Source organism: Protopterus annectens, chromosome 5.part1 (genome assembly GCF_019279795.1).
Source record: "Protopterus annectens isolate FY-2018-M chromosome 5.part1, PAN1.0, whole genome shotgun sequence".
Classification (NCBI taxonomy): domain Eukaryota; kingdom Metazoa; phylum Chordata; order Ceratodontiformes; family Protopteridae; genus Protopterus; species Protopterus annectens.
Genome location: NC_056736.1, coordinates 368,731,736 through 368,753,469, shown reverse-complemented (window position 1 = coordinate 368,753,469; position 21,734 = coordinate 368,731,736). Strand labels below are relative to the sequence as shown.

The 21,734-nt window shown below is 37.9% G+C and overlaps 1 protein-coding gene across 1 annotated transcript in view; it reads right to left on the bottom strand.

The window, feature by feature from the left end:
- LOC122803429 (sodium-dependent proline transporter-like) overlaps positions 1–21,734 on the bottom strand; it is a 906,432-nt gene that overhangs the window by 708,622 nt on the left and 176,076 nt on the right. The window lies entirely within an intron of this gene.

Here is a 21,734-nt window from a genome sequence, read left to right as displayed (position 1 = left end):
AGACTTCATAACCTTCAGAAAAATGCATGCTAAAGCAAGACCTGTTATTCTATCAACTGTCTCAGTTTATACAACAATTTTTTGTACTGTTTATAAGTATATTTGGCCTTGTCCAGATTTCCTGCATTAACAGGTTGAGAGGTATGTGCTAATAAGTATATTTGGCCTTGTCCAGATTTCCTGCATTAACAGGTTGAGAGGTATATGCAAATAAATTGCTTTAAAGAATTAGGCATATCCAAACCTCTGAACTGTCCCCGATTTTGGCTCAAAATGTTGCTCTTCCCCTAATAATCCCACTGCAAAATGGCAATTTTGGAAGAAAACATGGAGGGTTTACAATTAAGAAATAACTGTAATAATCAGAGTTATAGATTACTTTTATTTCAGACATGCATGCAGATTCTTTTTATTTTGTCAGCTGCTCATGTTAGCAGTACTAATATTAAAAAAGTGTCCCTTCTTTGACAGGATCACAGCTGTATTGTGTGGCTATTTTATATTTTTGCATCACATTTTTGGCCCATTTTTCATAAAATTGTGTTTTTTGGCACATTAGTAGCAAATCATTAAAGACTGAAGATAGGAAATAATGACAAGACATTTGTGTTTCAGATTTCATACCCTTCAAAAATCATACTAATGCAAGACCTACTACTCTATTAACTTTCTAAGTTTATAAGAGCAATATTTAAAATTGTCCTTATTTTTGGGCCTTGTCCCACTTCTATGTATGGCTTTGTCCAGATTTCTTGCTCTGAGGTTGAGAGGTATGACAAATGTGTCAGGGCCATCACAGTCAGCCAGAGACATTTCAAATTTTGACATACTTGTTGCACCCCACTGCCTCATGTAGTGTGACTCTGGATGTGTCCAAGCAAGGCAAGGAGCAGTTATGCAGTGTAAATGTGCAGAGTATCCTCCCATCCAAGGTAGACACAAGTACTACTTTTATTGTGTCCTTGATTTTGCAGAATGTTCTGGTTTGTCATATTTTTATACTTTTGATTTATGCTTATTATTACTCAGAAAATGCCTGTTGCTCTGTGTTTAAGTAGCAATGCTTTAATGACCATCAGGTAAGCTTGTCTGAGATTGTAAGATGCAAGTAAGCTTTAATAAGCATACTTTTAAAGAATTGTCAACAGTGAAAGCCTTTCTGTTGCCATGCAGAGAATACTTGCATAACTAGATAATGTATAAGCCTTGGGTATTGAAATGCATATGACAGTATTTGTAATAAAGGACAGGATTATATTATTATTTTAAGAAGCTCATTATATTTGTTGGAGACTTGCAGTCATCTCTGCAGGCTTTACCTGTAAACCAAACAGAATGCTAATCTATCATGTGTGGTCCATTACCTGTACAGTAATCCTTTAAGCAATGTATCTTGAGCTTGTTTCTTGTTTGCTTTTCATTTTTTACTTTGATCATGTTTTCCCCGTGAAACAAGCAGATAGTTGTTGTCAGGCAGCAGGTCTTTTTTGGATTAGAAACATTTTTCAAGTGGGGTATCACAGAGATTGCTACTTTCAGCATGTTATTTGGAACTTTAATAAAGCTAAATATAAATTATAATTAGAACTGCAGTGCAAGGAGAAGTGGTTTGAGATGAGTGCTGCTTGTTTTTCTTGTACTTGATTTTGACTGGCATTCCAGTAATGTATTTAAAAAGTAATTTATTTTTTCATGCCTCACAGCCTTTTTGTTTCCATCTAGATATTAAGTAAGCTGTCATGCAGCTAATGCATTGAAATTTTCTTCTACACTTCACATTGTCTTGATTGGACTCTCATAATGATGGTTTGGCACCCAGGGCAGCGTATTTAATTAAAGTTCCAGGTTTTGTGATTTTGAGCATAGCTCCTCCCCTTTCTAGTTGACCATACCCCTTCTCATTGGCCCCGCCCATTCAGCTGTCTCCTGCAGCCTCCCTTCGATTTGAACTCACTAGCTGCCACTGTAAAAATAAATTATACAAACATAGCTATTTTGTACAAATAGAAAATATACAAGGAGTAAAATCAGAGTTTTACATTTGATGCAGCATACACAGTGGTTAGAATATTGAGAAACAATTAAACAAGATAATATACAACAAATATACAACTGCTTGAACATAAATTCTAAAAGAAGTTTCCATAGACAAACAGGGTCATAAATTAGAAATCATAACTATATTGATATGATTTATATTGCATGTATCTTGTTTTAATGATGGTATGTGTGTATTATTGTACATGTCATATGTGCACAAATATTTGTATTAATCTATGTATTTACAGTATATTGACAAAGTACTGGAGGTCATTGTTAAGAAACTGAGAACTTTTGTAAAGCTTGACACTGAATACCATAAGTTCAGGTTTTGCTAAAAGATAACTATGTAAAGATAGCCATGTCAGCAGCCAGAGTGCATTATAAACTGAATGTTTTACTGTGCACAATAAGAAATGGATAGATTGGCCCAAACTCTGGACTGATGTGTGTGCTTTTTTTTTTTTTTTATTCCTGGGGAAATGCTATTCAGAAGTGAAGAGACATATAAGGGAACAGTTTTAGTGGCACACCAGGCTGTTATTTTTTTGATGTCTATTGTCATGCAAAGCTGACAAAATAGTTGAATCTACCCAAGCCTGAAATGTGAGACTGTAGCCCACTGAAGGAGGGGAGATGGGAGGAGTAACTTGGCCAGGAATTGAAACTTGCAAAACTGATCCTTGTGAAAAGTCTTTTTTATCTCAGTAATTTGTTGACACTTTTGCAAGTTTCTTTCAGAGAATGTGTAGTACATCAATAGGAACAACATTTGTAAATCTCAGCGCATACCAGTCAAAGACACATGAGCTGCAGACTCTCACACTTGGCATTTTTTTTCAGGTGGTCCATTCTAAGTGAATGGAAGTCTAGTCTGACAACAAATGGTAGGGCTATTTGTTCTCACAGTCTGTGCATTGAGACAGATTTAGCTTTCCAAAGGAATCACAATGTCTGCCCCCATGAGGGCAGACAAGAGTAAAAACAAAATAAAATTAGGAATGAGTACTTATTTTGCTGAAGGCAACTTGGGGAGGTGTAGTAAATCATGGCAATTTAAAAAATATATGTTTTCTTCATCATTTGCCCGTAGTGGTCCTTTAAGAAGGTCCTTTAATGACAAAAATAATAAAAGTTTTTTTATCTAACACCTAATGAGCATGAGGCACTGAATCAATTGGTTAGAGCAAAGCACCTAGTTATCAGACCAGCCGACAAAGGAGGTGGAGTTGTAGTGTTGGATAAGTCTGTCTATCTGGACAAAATGCATGATATGTTGTATGACAATACAGTGTATGTGTTATTACAGAAATTTCAAGTTAATGGTATAATTAACAGGCTGAATTTCTTTTTGTATGACTTACTAATGACAGAGCAGATAGACTATTCTCTCTACATTTATTTTTCTTTAGAGCACCTCACTATACCACAGATCTATGGATTGCCAAAAGTGCACAAAGACACCAAGGATCCTCCCTATCACCCCATAGTTTCAGGAAGGGGATGGCTCACTGAGCTAATGTTGACATATGTCGACAAACAACTGAGAGGTGTATTGAGCAAAGTTGATACAGTTTTGAGAGATAGTAAACAGTTTCTAGAGAATTTATACAACTGGGCTAGGAGTAGATCTAGTAATGACATCAAAAGAATGTTGTTTGTTACTCTAGATGTGAAATCACTGTTTACTGTAATAACCCAATGAGGATGGGATTGAGTGGGTAAGGCGATTCTTGATTAAAGAAGGTGGCTTTTCTAACTCTAAGGTTAGCATGATCTGTGCCCTGCTAGAGCTGATATTAGAGAATAATTTGTTTCTCTTTGAGTCAGAATACTTTCTACAAGTTGTAGGGGTAGCAATGGGCACAGCATGTGCCAACACATATGCGAACTTGGTTTTAGCCAATTGGGAGCTAGAATGTGTCTTCAGCAAAGATCTATATAAAACACGTCATGTTTTATAAGTGATTTGTGGATGACATATTTTTTGTTTGGGATGGTACTATGGATGAGGTTCAAGCCTTTGTGGACATGTTAGAGACTTCAACTAATTATTTGTCTTTTTCTCTGCACTACTCTGTTGACATCATTGATTTTTTAAACATTACTGTGAGCAAAGATATGTTAGGTAACATGTCCACTAAAATGTATAGGAAACCATGCAGGAAAAATAAAATCTTACATCGTTCTAGTATGCATCCATCCCACATTACTAGGAACATGGTTAAAAATCAGGTTCTTAGGAGCATGAGATTGCATACTAATGCTGACTCTTTAGAGCAAGCTATAACAGTACTAAAGGCAGATCTATTGAAGAGGGGCTATAAAGGCAGTGAGATAGATAAGGAAATTAGAGAACTAAATACATTGGTTGGTGTCAAAGTAAAACCTTACTTCTCTGACAGCTCCTCAAGTATAGTGAGGGACACAGAGGCTAACAGCAACAAGGGTGTAAATAGGGTCTGTTTGACCTATTCAGCAGAAGTTAATAAAGTGTGTGAAGTCATAAAGAAAAATTGGTCTATCCTGTTGACTGATCCCTCTGTCAGTGAGTATATAGAACAATTTCCTAAGTTTTGTTTTAAAAATACCAAGAACTTAAAACAGCGACTCTGTTATACACACACTGAACCATATAGGCACCTCACCTCCCAGTGTAAGGGCACTCATGCATGCCAGTCTTGCAAGGCATGCATTTATATATGGTTTACACACTTGATTATGCATCTATTAAGTATGGAACCTATGCATCTGTCCTTTTATGCAGATTGTTGTACAAAAAATTTGGTCTATATGGCTAAGTGAATTGTATGTGATTCATATTACATAGGAAAGACAAACCGTATGTTTAAGGACAGGATTCTGCAGCATCAGAGTGATATACGAAACAATAAATTAACAAATGCGTTAGCAAAACATATATCTGAAGCTGGTATGAGTCACAGCTTTAAGTTCTTGGTACTACAGAAATTAAATGAAAGTTTAAGGGAAGGGGATTTGAGTAATGAAACTGAATTTGCTGAGTTAAAATGGATTGTCAACTTTAAAGCATATGTGCCACCTGGTTTGAATAGTGCTGTTGCTTTAAAACCTCTCCCAAAGAAGAGAGGCTTATTTCACTGATAAGTGTTAACACCCAACAGTTTTAATTGGTTTTAATTAACTGGAAGTTTTTTGTATTTAAAGGCCTGTTTTTTCATAATGTTTGTTAAGGTCTGAAGAAGCGAGCAATCGTGAAAGCGCTTACCTGTTTTTATTTGTTTTTATCTGTTTTTTGGAGTTAAAAGTGTTCTTACTCTCAGCATTGCACATCTTTTTGTTTGCTGGACTTTGTTTTTGGATATCCTAGATTCCACAAAGTTCTTTTTGCTGCAATATTTGTATTCCTCTTAGGTTCACAGATAGTTACTAGGCATATAGTCCAGAAGACCAATAACGAGCCTGTTCTGAATTCCAGATTGCCACAACATGATTAAGTGACTTGCTAAAGGTCACACAGTAGCCAAATGAAGGCTAAGAGAATCAAACCCTGTACCACAGGAAGTAGGTCATTAAGTTATGCACCTGACTTACATTTTGTAGCTTAAGTGCAAAAAAAAAAAAAACATAGTCAGTGCACATGTTGCTAAGACAGAGCATGCAATCTGATGTGATAAGGGAATCTGAACGCAGGAAAAATTGTTCGAAGTCTGAGCTACTACCTCCAGTAATTCTCCCATTCAAGCAAGTGCGTCCTTGTGATTGTAGTATTATTTGCACATTTACAGTTATGGTGTGTTACCACACAAAAGTACTTTTGTCCAAAAGATTTCACTGACTGCTGTTTCAGTTCATCATTGGTTTGCCTTATGTAGTTTTGTAGAATTTCAACATATAGGTGAACAACTGATTGTGGGGTGTTACAAAAGAACTCCCCCTCAGTTAAGAGAACTACATTGTACTACTCTGAATATAAATAAATGACTTTCAGTAACATAGAGAGTATCAGTATTGTTTCATACATGTATTTAAAAAAAATCTACATGAATGATGGTATCTCCAATTTCTAAACAAAATGTACTGAGGAAGCCAAAGCATTTCCACAGAAATCATTGCAAAATTCAGCTATTCAGGTCACAATGCACACTAAGATCATGTGAGAAAAACATTGACCAAAGGTGGACCAGCAATGTGGAATGACATTCCTGAAAAATTATGAAGCTTGAAGATTTACAAATATTCAAGAAATCCTTCCAGGCCCATCTCCTCAAAAAAGCAAATGTAACTGCTTCAGGGAGACAGACTAATACCACAGTCCTTCAATCCATGCCATGCTGTTTTCTCTGGAGTCTACCACACTTTTGTCTATGTTGTGTGTAATAAAAGCAATGACATTTCAGGAATGTGTAACAGTTACTTTATGTACCCATGTATCTCAGTATCGTTAAGACATGTACTAATATGGTTGTGGTATGTTGTGGACCACAGTATCAGTACAAACCCTACTACAATTTAATTTCTGCTTCCAAAGACAGTAGGCAGTACTCATCATTCCTTATGCAGCCCATCAGGAGTATTCAGTTGTCTTAGCATCTTACAGTCATGATCATCATATTTTGGGTGATAAACCTTAATATAAAAATGGTACTACATTCTGCTATTTGAAGGGTATAATTAGCCTCATGAGAAGTTCACCCTGATTGCAGCAACTCAATATTGAGAAAATGCCATGTTTCTTCATCATAAAGTACATGATATTCCAGGCATAGTCTGGCATATAACTACCAATAACTGATAGAAAATAAGTCAAGTTTAGGTAATGGATAGAAAATAAGTTAAGTTTTAGTATTTTTTTTGAACATGTCCTAATATGGAGAGGTCTACTTTTGAATATGTACAAAATAATGAGTTGTATTCATTTATAGGTCTAATATAAATTGTAAATAATTTCAGTAGGACTGTAACAGATCTGGTCAAAAATATTCTCAGGACACAGCCCATGACACTCCTAGCCTTTGCGTCAACAGCACATGCATGTTTCTAAATGTTAAATTAGAATTTATTTGTAATCTAAGGTCTCTGTATTCCGTCACTTCCTATATATCATGATTTACCAAAATAATGGGATGTTCATGTCTGAAATGATCTAAATACATAGCACAAATCATAGATGGATGGATATTAAGACCCATTTTATTTAACCATTCAAATAGTTTGGACACACATGAATGGAAAGCTAAATAATCTGATAATGATATTAAAATATTCCAGTTTAAATGTTGTCAGCATTACACAGACAAAAGTGTATTTAATAAGCAAAACTGAAAACTACACAGTATAAGACCTACAATAAACCACCATGGGACACCAGTAGCAATCTCTGACCAGTTTGAAAAGTGGGCCTGAACTTTAACATGTTGACATGTATGTCTAATCCAGCACCTAAACCATTCAGTAAAATAAGGAGTTACCTTATGCTTTACTGGGGGATTATCACCGTATGATGGATACTATCAAAAGCCTTTAATAGAGCTAAGTATGCAACCTCCTCACTAACACAATTAGCTAAGGTTTTACTAAGCTTCATAAAATCCAATCACATTGAAAAAAGTCCATCTTTTCCTTGTAAAAACATGTTGTGCTAGTATATTGATATAAATGTGTTGACATGATAATAAACACCTCTCAAAGCACTTGGCCATAAGCAATGTCAGACATATTGGATGAGAGTTAACAGTATCATCAAAAGATCCACTCATATATTGGTACAGTATTTGCCAGTCTCCATGAGTCAGGAACAATACTGGCCATTAATGTATTAAATAAGGAGGTTAAAGGGCATATATGTTGGTCAGAATGTTCTTGACTGAAATAACCTGGTACAGAGTCAGGGTCAGCACCACTGTCCTTTTTAGCTGTATTTAAAGTAGATTTTACCACATACACTGTGATTAATGGTAAACATTTTGCACATATTTAACAGGTATACACATTTGCTCTTAAAGGACAACTGCACCCACAGACTCAAAAAACATGTTTATTTCATCATGGTTTGGTGTTTCCTACATTTTAACACCACTCTGGGACAAATTAGAGCTTTTTAGATATTTGTATACACAATTTCTGACTCTGACCACATGGGGTCTGACATCTTGAAATAATTCTGAATGTTTAGTATAACTCTAAGTATCCCAGAATACATTGTTTGTCTCCAAAAAATTGCATCAGATCTTCCACATTTTCCCTAAAGCTCCTGTCACTGCACTGATTTTACAGGCATTCACTGCTGTGTTATAGTTACCTACTTTTGGTTAAAATGTTATCCTTTTTCAATGACTACTTCAAACACAAGCAGTGCAAATGCTACAGAACAGAACTGAAAAGTTCATTTTATTGCTCTTTCTTCTTAGAAATGCTAACTTGATTTCTTTTGTGAAGGCTGAAATCTAGTTCTTCAAAATATCTCCCCTCCCCCTTCACACCTACCTTCCCTAGCTGTCAAAGAGCTAATGGTAATTTGACCCATTATCTGCATGTGACTGACAGCTCACAGCAGGTGACCAGACTAATGTACTGTTTTCTTGTCAGCCTTTCCTTTCTTATAGTGAGAGACTTTTTTGTTGCACTCCTCCTGTCAAATTTAGAACCAAGCTCCATAGCACTGGGAATAATCACTGTTTTGCAGAGCATCAAACTCCCACTTATTTTTCCTTCCTGTTTGGTTAAATAGCTAACAAATGATGAACTATAAACAGAAAATATTTCACAGACTTGCATGATATCACCCACATGCTTTTTTTAAGTGGTAATTTAAGAAAATTATGGTATTGCATACTTCTTGTAATCTGATGTAGTGTTGTCGATTAATTGTGACAGACATCTGTTTCTTATGTAAAAACATGCAATTAATGACTATGCATGGTCATTGCAAATTTATGCTCTTATTTTTTGCAGCTGTTACTGTGCTTCTGCCTGTACTTTGTCACATATCAGTAGGGCTCTTCAGAAAAGTGAGATTATAGTTTGACATTGTTGCTAGGTTAAGAGTGGGCTCGGCAAGGCAGCTCTGACATCAGAATGTGGGAGGTCCACTGGCTCTTCTAAAACAGCATGCAAATCAGATGGGGATTACATAACTTTGGGGGAGGAAACATCCTGGTAGCTTGAGCAAGAGCTCTGGCAGATGGGACATCATCATTTCAGAGCTAGCTAGAATTTTTTTCAACTTTGTTTTCAAAGTGAAAGTAAAACAGTACAGAAAGGCAGGAAGCCTAACAGGGAAAACAGTTGAGTGGATTAGTTTTTAAAGCTGCATGGGTGATTTTTTGAGGCTGTATCAATGAACAGGGACTAAAAGAGACAGCAGGTTGAGCAATCTGCTTTAATATCCTGTTGTTGTTCTTTAAAGAGTTGCTGATGGTACGGATGAAGTGTCAGTTTTGCAGTCTAGGTCATTAATTTCATCAAAAAGTAATGGAGCACTAATCCTTGAGTAATCATAACTTGTTAGAACCATTTTGGAAGTATTGCTATATGAATCTGCAATAAATTCTAAAGCCAAATGAGGCCTCTATTGGGGGAAGCACTTTAATTTTATAAAGTTTGCTACACCCGTTCATATTACGAAAACTGAAGTCACCTAGGATTACCAAACTGTTAAAATCTCATTTGTCATCCCTGAATTATAAATACTGACTCAGTTCTTCAACTTTCATTCTTGGGCTGCAGTAACTACAAATTATTTTTAAAACGGTATTATTGAAAAACCCTAGACATTGAATGGCAAAGAGACTCCATATCAATATCATCCCATAATAATTTTGTAGGGTTAGAATCATGAACAAAAACAACAATCCCATCTCTAAAAGTGTCAGTTCTTTTAGGCATTCATATTTCTTAACTCCCAAAATGTTAAGATCATTGCATTGCTATGCTTCATTGATAGCTATGATAGAAAGTCGTTTCTGCCTAGGTATAGCTGATAATTCCCCAGTCTTATTTGTAAGACTGTATGCATTATTGTAGTAAATGTTTGCAACTCTAGTAAGCCTATTGTCCTGTTTATGTTTTTGGACAGAATAACTTCGTAGTCCAAGTTGACCGCAGTGGTGCAGCAGTTAGCTTTGTCGCCTCACAGCAAGAGGTTCTCCAGTTTGATTCTCGACTGGAGTGCATTCTGTGCGGAGTCTGCATGTCTTCCCTGCGGTCAAGTGAACTTTAAAGACATGCAGGTGTGTGTGTGTGTGTGTGTGTGTGTGTGTGTGTCTTCTGTGAAAATTGGGCACCGGGCTGGCAACCCATCACTGTAAAAATCCACTGCCAATCAATAGCTGATAGGTGATCCTCTGTGATGACCCCTAACCAGGAAAATCAGAAAGACTGACTTTGTAGTCTAAAAATGCATTATTAATTCAGAAGATTTTTTACCTAATAATTTATCACTTGAGAAACTAGGGTGAAATTTGTCTTAGTCAAATAATTTTGGTTTGCTCAGATATTCATCCCAGGACCTAATTGGGTCAATGTCCCTATACTGACAAAAAATCCCTTAGCCATTCATTGTATAACACCAACTTATAACCATACCTCTTCAACTGCCCAGATTTTTGCAGAATGTCCAGATTTTTTGTCTCATACTTGTGGTCTGTTCGTGAATAGATTTGTGGTTTTATGGTAAATAATTGAGGACTAAAGTCACTAAATAATGACAGACACTTGAGTTTCATACTTCATATCCTTCAGAAAATACATGCCAGTGCAAAGACCTGTCATTCTAGGAATTTTCTAAGTTTCTAAGAGCAATATTTAAAATCTGTGATTATTCTGGAACTCTGTACCCCCATTGTTTTTGGCTTTGTCCAGACTTTTTATACCAAGAGATTGAGAGGTATGCTTAGAATGTTGGTAATTACTGAAATATAGGTAGAGAAGAATTTCACTAAAACAGAAGTCCACTTTATAGGTATAACACAAATGGATTATCTTTTCAGTTTGTTAATACATATGATACCAAGGCATTTCATGCAAATCATTTACCCCAGCATGAAGCACAATAGCACCAAAAAAAAAAATATATATATTATTTTTGATCATTTTGGTAATCGTGGAATCTCCAATCACACACACACACACACACACACACACACACACACACACACAAATTCCTCTGTTTTTGAATCTGCGACTTCAGCTATATCAAGATCAACACTATGTAGCACAAAATTACCTCCAATTGCTTTAACCATCAGTTTGTTTTCCTCTGCAATCAATTGTCAGCAAATGTCAGAGCTAATGCTCTGATGCCTTGTTCTTTTTGCAATTCTAGTTACATCAGAATATGATGCCATGCCACTGAGCCTGGGAACTGTGGATCTATGTTTTGAACAGGAAGATAATTATGATTTATTTGACCTATATATTCCTAGCCTTAAGCAGCAGTCTACCATCACCCAGAATGATGCCTCAATACAAACAGAAAATGATTGACTTTAACAATTGGCTTAGCTTCTGGTGTCATTCCAAGGGGATGGCCTGGGATGACATGACAGACAAACCACGATGCTTTGCCAGAGATGGCCTGCATCTGTCTCCCTTGGACTTCAGGTTCCTGGCAAAGGCTCTTGCCTCCCCCATAGTGCTGTTTTTAGGCAATGCCATGAGTTCAAAACTACCAACATGACAATTTCATCAAAACGTAAATTAAAGGTCATGCTGCTAAACGCTAGGAGTCTAAACATGAAATTGCACTCATTGCAAGCATTATTAACCCTGGAAGAAGCTGACATTTGTGCAGTCACAGAAACCTGGTTCAAAGTTGCAGCCCATCCATACCAGGTTACTCATCCTATCATTCATTCAGACCTCAAACCGTGGACAACAAAACAAAAGGAGGTAGGGTTGCAATATATATAAAAGACATACACACCTCTAGGCTGGTAAAAAAGTATAATGCACAGGAAACACTCCAGGTGCAGTTAAAAATTGACAATACCCCTATTCAAATCATAGCTAGCTACAGGCCTCCAACTCTGACTCAAGATGACCTCTCCACCTTTCTGGACCTCTTCAAATCTATCAAGATTGAACCCTTTACCCTGATCCTGGGTGACTTTAACTATCCAACCATAGATCAGAAGAAATACTTCCTTGATTTTGTCACTGTAAAAGCTTTGGACCAGTTGGCTGACACCCACACAAGAGGTGAAAATATCTTGGACTTGGTATTAACCAACATGAGTAACCACTGCAGCATTCCTACAGTGTCATTATCCCTGGTTAGATCCGACCACAAAGCAGTCACATCTCCCCTGACCCCCACCCCCTAGCTAGGGTCAAACAAAAAAACTTCTCCAAAGTTGATTACAACCTCCTGAGGAAAGGTATAAACAGCTTCACAGCCCCCTTCCCCTCCATAGGAAATTGGCACATATGTCCAAACGTACACCAAAGTACTATATGAACATTTATATAGCTACAATGACTCAGGAATACTAGACAGGACAAAATTATCCTCCTCAAGGAAGAGTAAACCTGTCCGGTGGACATCTACAATAAATAAACTCTTTAATAAAAGGAAATATGTGCTAGCCAGGACCAAAAAGGAGCAGTTGTCTAATTGGAAGCAATCTCTCCTTAGCCTGTACAAACAAATAAGAACACTAGTGAAATCCTCCAAAGCAAACTTTGAGTCCAAACTGGCCACATCTACTAAAGACAATCAAAAGGCTTTCTTCACATATGTTCAATCTCAAGGGAAGCACACAGATCTGCTCAGAACTGGTGGTCAAGGACACCACATACACAAACCATGTAGATATAGGCAACCTGCTGGTAGACAGGTTCAATGAAAACTTCACTCCTCTAACCCCCCGCCCCATCAGTAAAACAGGACATCCCCAGTACCTGCCCACCCTCCCCTTATCTCTAGGGAGCAAGTCATCAGTGCCCTCTCAAAGGCAAAAAATACAGCCTCCATGAGAACCGATAACATCCCAGGCTGCATCCTACATGAACTCTGGCAGGAACTTGCAGCACCATTAAGCACCCTATTCAACCAAAGCCTGAGTATCAGCTTCATCCCAGCTGAGTGGAGGACAGCTACTGCCATCCATTTGCACAAAGGCGGAGCATCCACCGATCCAGGAAATTATAGACCCATCAGCCTAACTAGCCTGATCTGCAAGACCATGGATTGGATTATCATGGACCTCATTAATAAGGACACTGCCAACCTCCAGACACCTGATCCCACACAGTTTGGTTTTGTCAAGGGGAAGTCATGCCTGTTCAATTTGGTTGACTTCTTTGAGACAGTCACCAAGGCCATAGGCAAGGGGAAGATGGTGCACACTGCCTACCTTGACCTGGCCAAGGCCTTCAAAACTATTCCCTACTCAGGTATAATAGATAAACTCTCTTAACTAGGCATCAGTCCATATAATACCAGATGGGTAGCAAACTAGCTCACTGATAGAACCCACCTACTCAAAATAGGGGATGCCACCTCAAGTAGTAGACCTGTAACAAGTGGTATACCCCAGGGATTGGTCTTGGGGCCTTTGCTGTTTGGGATATACTTCTCAGAGGTGCAGGCCAAATCTAGTGGGCTATGGCAATCAAGGTTGCAGATGACTGCAAGCTGGGTGCTGTCATCAATTCCCCTATTAATGTGGACATCCATCCAAGAGGATCTCACCCAAACAAATTACTGGTGTCACCCTTTTGGAGAGAGTGACGTCCTCACAAATTATCACATTGATAATAAGGCACTAAGCACGCAATCAGTCGTGAGGGACTTGGGCACCCAGGTTGATAGCAAACTGACTTTTGACCACCATATTGCCTCCGTTGTACAGGAAAGCTTTCTACATGGCCCACCTCGTTAGTAAGGGTATCTCATCCAGGGACAAGGTGGTCATAACATCCCTGTATTCTTTCCTTATAAGACCCATTATTGAGCACAATGCCTCTTTTGGCATGTACCTCACAAAGCACATGCAGCAGCTTGAGAGACCACAGAGGTTCCTCACCTGGAGAATCCAAGGCCTCAAACATCTACCCTACACAGATAGGCTAAAAGCTATGTCCCTCTACTCAGTCCCTACAGACTCCTCAGAGGTGACCTCTGTCTGGCATACAAAGCAATCTCAGACCCCACACTGATGGGACTGCTGCATATCTGCAAGTCAAGCTTTACTCGAGTAACCCACATGTGACTTCAACCTGGTCCGTGACATCAATAGGACTTGTTTGCAGGACAGATTTGTGTCCCATAGACTCCCCCTTTTGTGGAATAGACTCCCTCCCCATGTAAAGCAGAGTACCTCATTAAACCTTTTTAAGCACAATCTGGATAACTGGATGTGGAACAGAAAATACACCCCTGGGATTCCACCTGTGTCCCTGCTGTACAGTGACATAGGGTGCTGAGTTGTTGGAACATGGGCTAAATTCTTGGCTAGGCTTGTAAGGGCCTCTGGACCAATAGCCTAGTAAGTTCCTATGATCCTATGACACTGGATGGGACTGCCTATGTAATGATTTTGCATCTATACATTGTCTTTGTTAATGCATCGCATATTTGCCTGTCTTGACTACAAGATATGCAGCAATATTCTACCTTAGCAATTTTTTAAACAAGAAACATATTTATTGAATTATCACTTACGACAAAGCCAATCATATATTTATATAAATGAAAATAAACCATAGTGACATATTTTCACTTGCAAACATTATACACCATTTATAATCTATACAATCGTCAGTCAAATATTACATAATTTATTCAATTCCTGCCTTCCTTTAAACCTCATTCCTGTTCCAAAACATTATTCTGCATGTATTTTTCCCACAGTTCCTATTTTTGTCTATGTTACTTGCTCCTACCATTTTCTAAAGATCCCAATTCCAGTTGTTTTATTGCTGTTACTATATTCCCTGCTTCTAGTACAGTTGTTTTAGACTTTGATTTCTATTTTCTACTAGCTGCCTTTTTGGAAGCCACCAAAATTAAACTCAGCAAGACCTTACTATGTCTAGGTGATTCTGTATCACAGCTCAAAAAATAATTTATTTAATTCCACCAATTTGTTCACCCAGTATTTCTGAAAGAGTAGTCTGTAGGGATTTTTTGAAGTCTACCAGCTCATTACATTCTCACAAAATATGTTCCCAGTTATCTCTTTCTTCCCCATCACACCTCCAACATTTGCATTCTACCTGAGGAAAACTTCTTTGGAGTCTGCTTGAGGTATAGAAATGCCTAAGCAAACACTTCCCTGCAAATATCATAAATCTTCCAGACATTGTAACATATTTGGGAGCCAAACATATATCCTCCCATTGTTTCTTTGTGAATTGCTTATTTAATCTTTTTTCCAGTTCTTTCTAACCTCCTCCGATTGATTCCTATAGTTATCATGCAATATTTTATATGCCCTTTTAATTATCCCTTTTTTAACAGCAGCTTCTGTTCTAGAGTCTACTAAAAATTCTACCAGTGCTGATCTTTTGCTTAAGGATCCTCTTATTTCTTTCTCATTGCCTATACTCTGATATCATTCCTTGATAGGGAAGGCAATCTGTAGCCTGCAGTTCAAATGAATTCTTGGCCTCTTCATATTCTATTACCTTTCCCTCTGTTTGCTCCCATTACCTTGGTTCCTTTGTCACTTTTGTCCAGTAAATTCTAGCCTCAACCTGCCTATTCTCTGTACCTCTAACTGCAGTCATCCCTATTGGCAGAATGTCCTTTCTCCATTTCCATGTTGGCTTAGGTCTTGAATACTTTCTGCTACTTTATGAATATAATATTTGTGTGATTATTGTTATTCTCCTTAAATGTCTGCATCCAAAATCCCAGTCTCTCCATGTTTCTTGAGCTTCCCCCATTTCATCATCTGTTTCCTCTTTGAATTCTAACTTTCTGCTAGTGTTATTTATTGGAGCATTAACTGTGTATTTATGAAACACCCCTTCAAATCAGGTAAGCCCAAACTACCTTGTTCTGTTTGAAGGATCAGCTTATCCACTTGACTCTTGCTCTCTTCCCCTCGCAGATAAAATCCTTTAACTCTTTATTAATTGCTATCCACAACTTTTACCCCGGTTGATAAATGTATTCCTGACCTGTGTATAAAACTAAGTAGACTAAAATATTTTCGCTGCTTGTATCTTGCTATCTGTATCCATAAAACAGAGCTTCCAATTTCTCTGTTTTTGTATAATCTTTTGTTCAGTCTCTTCCCACATATCCTCTGCTGTCATAACAGAATCCTTTTTAATCCATGCTCCTAAGTACTTCAGTTTATCATGTCCCCATAAACATGGGTATTGCTGTATATGTGGGTACATAGTTTAAAACTATTGCTTTTGTTTTATCATCATTAACTTTGTATCTTGAAAAGACCTGAAACTGTCTCAGAAAGTTCCACAACTCTAAAATGTCCTTTTCTGGTTTTATCAGGTATAAAATATCATCTGCAAATAAAGCCAAAAATTCATGATTGCCATACCAATTATATCCTTGAATTTTTGAATCCCTCATTTTCCTTGCCAGTGGTTCTAAATATAATGCAAATAACAAAGGGGAAAAGGACACCCTTGGCTGGTTCCTCTGCTCAAACTGATCTTATCCGACAGGAACCCCCAACCTCTTTAATTGTCACCTCCATTCCCTTATATATCCTCCTAATCAACCTTATAATTTTAACATTGAATGCAAATGCTTCCATTGCCCTGCTCATAAAATCCTAGCTTACTCTGTTGAATACTTTATCTGCATCAAGATCCACCAGCAGCAGTGGCATTTTCTTACTTTCTATTTCCTTCTGGATCATTATTGTTCTATTAATGTTGTCAGATGTGTGCATCCCCTCCACAAAACCACACTGATCCATATCTATCAGTTTTGGCATCACCTTTGGCATTATTTTAGGCATTATAGACATAAACACTTTATAATCATGGATTAGAATCAGCATAGGCCTATATGAAGCTGGATATGATGAGTCTTTATCCTCTTTAGATATTACAGTCACCACCTCTTTCTTCCAGAATGTTGGCGCTTCTCCTTCTTTTAAAATTCTGTTAAACAAAACCTTCCAGATCTTTATCACTTTCATCCCTCCTAGATTCCAGACGAATACCATTTGTTCCTGAAGACTTTCCTGTACATTGGTTATACATCACCATTTTCATCCTGTCCTGTTAGAAATTGAGACTAGTCTACCTCTAACCTTGGCATATTTAATTTTTTCCATAAAAAATTTCCATTTGTACTTTTTCTTGATTTCCACATTTCTCTGCTTTATCCAGTTTTTCATAAAATTTCTGAAATAGTTCTAATACCTCTACAAGATCTCTGATTATTTCCCTTGTTATAGGCTCCCTAAGCTTGGCAACAACCCTTTCTACTTTATGTCACCTGAGCCATTGTGCTAAAAACTTCTGTGCTCTGGAGTTATCAAAAAACAGTTGCTTAGCACAAGTCTTTCTAAACTCGTGCATATTACCGAGGTAGTCCCTTATTTTCTCTTTAGTACTCTACAATTGCACCTCTTCTTGTTCTGTTAGTCTCCCTTTCTGCAATACTTTAACCTTTGTCAGTCCCTCTAAACAATTCTTGTTACTTCTTAACCATTTATCACTTTCTTTTATTTCCAAACTATTTTTATACTCCACTTTAATTTTATCCCACTCCCTAGCTATATTTTCAGAAGAAATTTCTATCTTCCATAATAACTCCTGAATAATTTCCACTACCCATTCCTTAAATTTCTCTCTATTTAACAAATAGGTGGGGAAGTGACAGTGTCTCATTTTTATCATGTTACTCTGCATTTTTATTTTAGTTATTGTTAGTGCATGATCCGAAATAGTTTATCATCATCATCAGCCCCCTTTTCCCATTTTTTCTACATGGGGTCGGGGTATCGTGTTAACTGTTGCCAGTTCTCTAGATTCTGTGCCACATTTCTGCCTTTTTCAACACTCATGCCTGACTGTTGCAGATCTTCTTTCACACAATCCGTCTACCTGTTTGCTGGATGTCTTTGCTTCCTCTTACCCTCTTCCTGTTTGTCCCAAATCTTCCTCACCAGATTGCCTTCCGCTATTCTGCACATGTCCAAACCACCGTAATCTGTTCTCTTTGATCTTTGCTGCAATTGGAGCTACTTTGGTTTCTGCTCTTATGTCCTTATTTCTTCTTCTGTCATACAGTGTGAATCCTACCACCTTTCTCAGGCACTTTATTTCCATCACCTCTAGCTTCTTCAACTGTTCTGCCTTTACTGCCCAGGTTTCTATACCATACAGTAGTACTGGTTGCACCACTGTCTTGTACACCTTACTTTTCAGCTTCTTTGGCATTCTTCTGTCATAGACTATACTTGACACTCTATGCCAGTTGGCTGCATCCCCTCTGATTCTAGCTTTGAGCTCTTCATTCAGACTTCCATTCCCCTCAACCACCCCTCCCAGATACTTGAAGCTGTTTACCTGTTCCACTAGCTTCCCTTCTATCTCTATTCTCCGCTTCTTCTGATTTCCCCAATTTGCTGCCATTACTACCATCTTATCTGTGCTTAGTTTCATCCGATGTGCCTTCAGTTTTGCATTCCATTCTCCTATCCTTTGCTGAAGTTCTAGCTCAGAGTTAGCCTGTAATGCCACATCGTCTGCATACAGTAACTTTGTTGATCTGTCCCCTCCAACCTCTTTGCTAATGTAGTCCATCACCAATATGAACAGCAATTGGCTCAAAGCTGAACCCTGTACACCCACTCCCACTGGGAACCCCCTCTGTGAGGCTGAACACTGTTCATACATGAGTCACTGGGTCCTTGTACATAGCCTGCACTAATTCTACCAATGTTTCTAGGACTTCAAACCACCACAGTACTGTCCAGATCAGCTTTCTTGGGACCCTGTCATATGCTTTTTCCAAGTCTAGGAATGCCCAGTTGGAGTCTCGCCTCATCTCTAGCTTCTTCTCAAGTATCTGTCCCACTGTAAACATTGGATCTACTGTGCTGCATCCTGATATGAATCCAAACTTCTCATTTCGCATCTTACTTTCTACTACTCTGCATATCCATTTATCAATCACCCTCTCCAGAACTTTCATGCAATGTGATAGGAGTGTGATGCCTCTGTACTGCCCACAGTTGTGGATTTCCCCTTTTTTTCTTGTACACTGGCATGAGTATGCTTATTCTGCAGTCATCTGGGATACGCCTTTCTTTCCACACTGCTGTTAGTACCCTCAGGAGCCATGTCTCCCCTATTTCACCCAGCATCTTTATCATACCTGCTGTGACCTCATCTGAGCCTACTGCTTTCTCTGACGTCATTTTCCTTAGTGCTATTCTTACTTCTTCTAGGGTGGGCTCCTCTTCTTCTCTCACTGTAGGCTGTTTCTGGGGAAGTACAGCTTCTTCTGAGTTTTCTTCATTCAGAAGCTGCTGAAAATACTCATTCCATCTGCCTTTTATGTCCTGTGGACTGGTGAGCAGGTTGTTGCTGGCATCCCTTATGAAGGGTGTCTGACTATCTTCTTTATCTTTCTATCTTTGCCTTGCAACCTGATATAGTTTCTTTGTGCCACTTACTGAGTCACTTTTCAGAGTTGGTAGAGTGCCTCCAATACCATATTCTTTGCTACTGCAACTTATTTCTTAACTTCCAACCAGAAGTCCTTCCTACCTCGGTCAGTCTTTTCTATCTCCCACTTCTTCCTGCACTCCTCCTGTCTTTTGATGACTTCCTTGACTTCTGAATTTCAGCACCAACATTCCTTATGTACCTTATTTCCATACCTGGCTTGGCCACATATCTTTTCTGTAGTCCTAACACATACTGTTTTTAGGTGCTGCCATTCTTGTTCAACTCAACCTATTTCCTCATCTTCTTGGGGTGCAAGAGCCCTGAGTAATTCCTTGAACTGTTGTACTTTCTTTCCAGTCATTTTTCAGGTCTTCAGCCTGGTCTCTGTTGACCTTAGAGCTTTTTCTGACCACTGCTTGCAACTGATTGTGGCAATTAGTGGTTTATGCTGTAGGCTGACTGTTTCATTGGGGATGACTTTGCAATCATGGATTCTACCCCAGTGCCTTTTCCTTCTTAGGAGGAAGTCTACCTGAGTTGCACGTTGGCTATTCTTGTATGTGATCTTGTGACTGTCCCTCTTTCTGAACCATGTGTTGGCTACTATCAAGCCATTTGCCAGACAGAAGTCTAGAATGGCTTCTTCTTTATTCGTGTTGCCCCACCCAAGTGAATGCAGGCAGTCCTCATATCCTGTTCTTTCTGTCTCGATATGTGCATTCAAGTCACCCATTATCAACACCGCACCCATTATCAAAACCAAAATAGTTATTGAATGTATATCAACATTTTGAATTAAATGCACATGTTCCTGTGAAATGCAACTGTCTTGCCTAGCCCAGCTTTTGTACGTTGGGGAAATAATATGTAAAATGTCTCCAAACACCTACTACTCAATTCAAATCTTCTATACCAAATATTTGCATACATTTCTTCAATAATCTACTCTCTTTTGTTATATTTTCCCTTCTATGCCCACCAGATACATCATCATTGTTGCAAATCAAATTCCATTCCCCAGCTGTAAGCAATATTCCCTGCTGAAAGTTGATTATTTCTCCCATAATTGCCATAAGCTCCATTGCAGCAATTTTAGATGGACTATAAATACATGTCAGCATAATTCTCCTCCTTTGCCAGAAGACCTTTAGTATTACAAATCTACAATTATCATTTTCCCCTCTTCTATCATTATTGGAGCTCCTCTCACAATTAATATAAGTACTCTCTTCTTTTTTTGTCCTGGACATTCCACTAAACAACCATCCCAAAATTATTTCTTTATCAAATTCACATGCTCAATTCTTTCCAAAGTGTCTCCTGTAGCTTTGCTATTTGTACTCTGCATTTTTAATATAGATCACTACTCTTTCTTTTTTGTATATATATATATATATATATATATATATATATATATATATATATATAGACATCTTTGAGACCATTTACATTTTAAGATATTACAGAAAGTGTCATTATGATAAGAAGCTATTATTCCTGCTTGTTGTGTATAAAAGATTTTTTAATGTATAGTTTCAGCTTTTGTGTTACATGCATACACTAATGTCTGGCAGGCTGAACTTTTATACAGTTGCTTCTTGTCATATCCATTTGAACCTATGTCACATCTTTCAAGACCTTTTGCATTATCGAAAACCCTCAAACAAAAAAAACACACCCCTAGAAGATGCCCAGACCCTATTAACTTAATACAAACACACAAAACTATGTACATCTATATGTAATGAAGTATAACCCTTCTAATAGGAACAATTGACCCAGATTGACAACCAAACTCACAAGCTTGGTTTAACCTATAATGAAGGTTAGCCATGCTAAGACACATGATATAGCCTGTGCTTCTACTTATACTAAGTGCTGTCTGCTTTTGTCTTATCTTTATTCCTCTCCCAGATGTAGAAACCAACTTGAATGCTTTCAGAAAACATTTCATAGCCATTGAAAGAATGTCTTGACTGTTTTTATAGCCCTTATCAGCTTGTCTCCATGGAAACATGAGACCCAGATATACAGTTGCCTTCCACTACAGGCTTCTCATTCTACTTTATCAATTGTTGGTGGAAAATAAAGATCACATTCAGTAT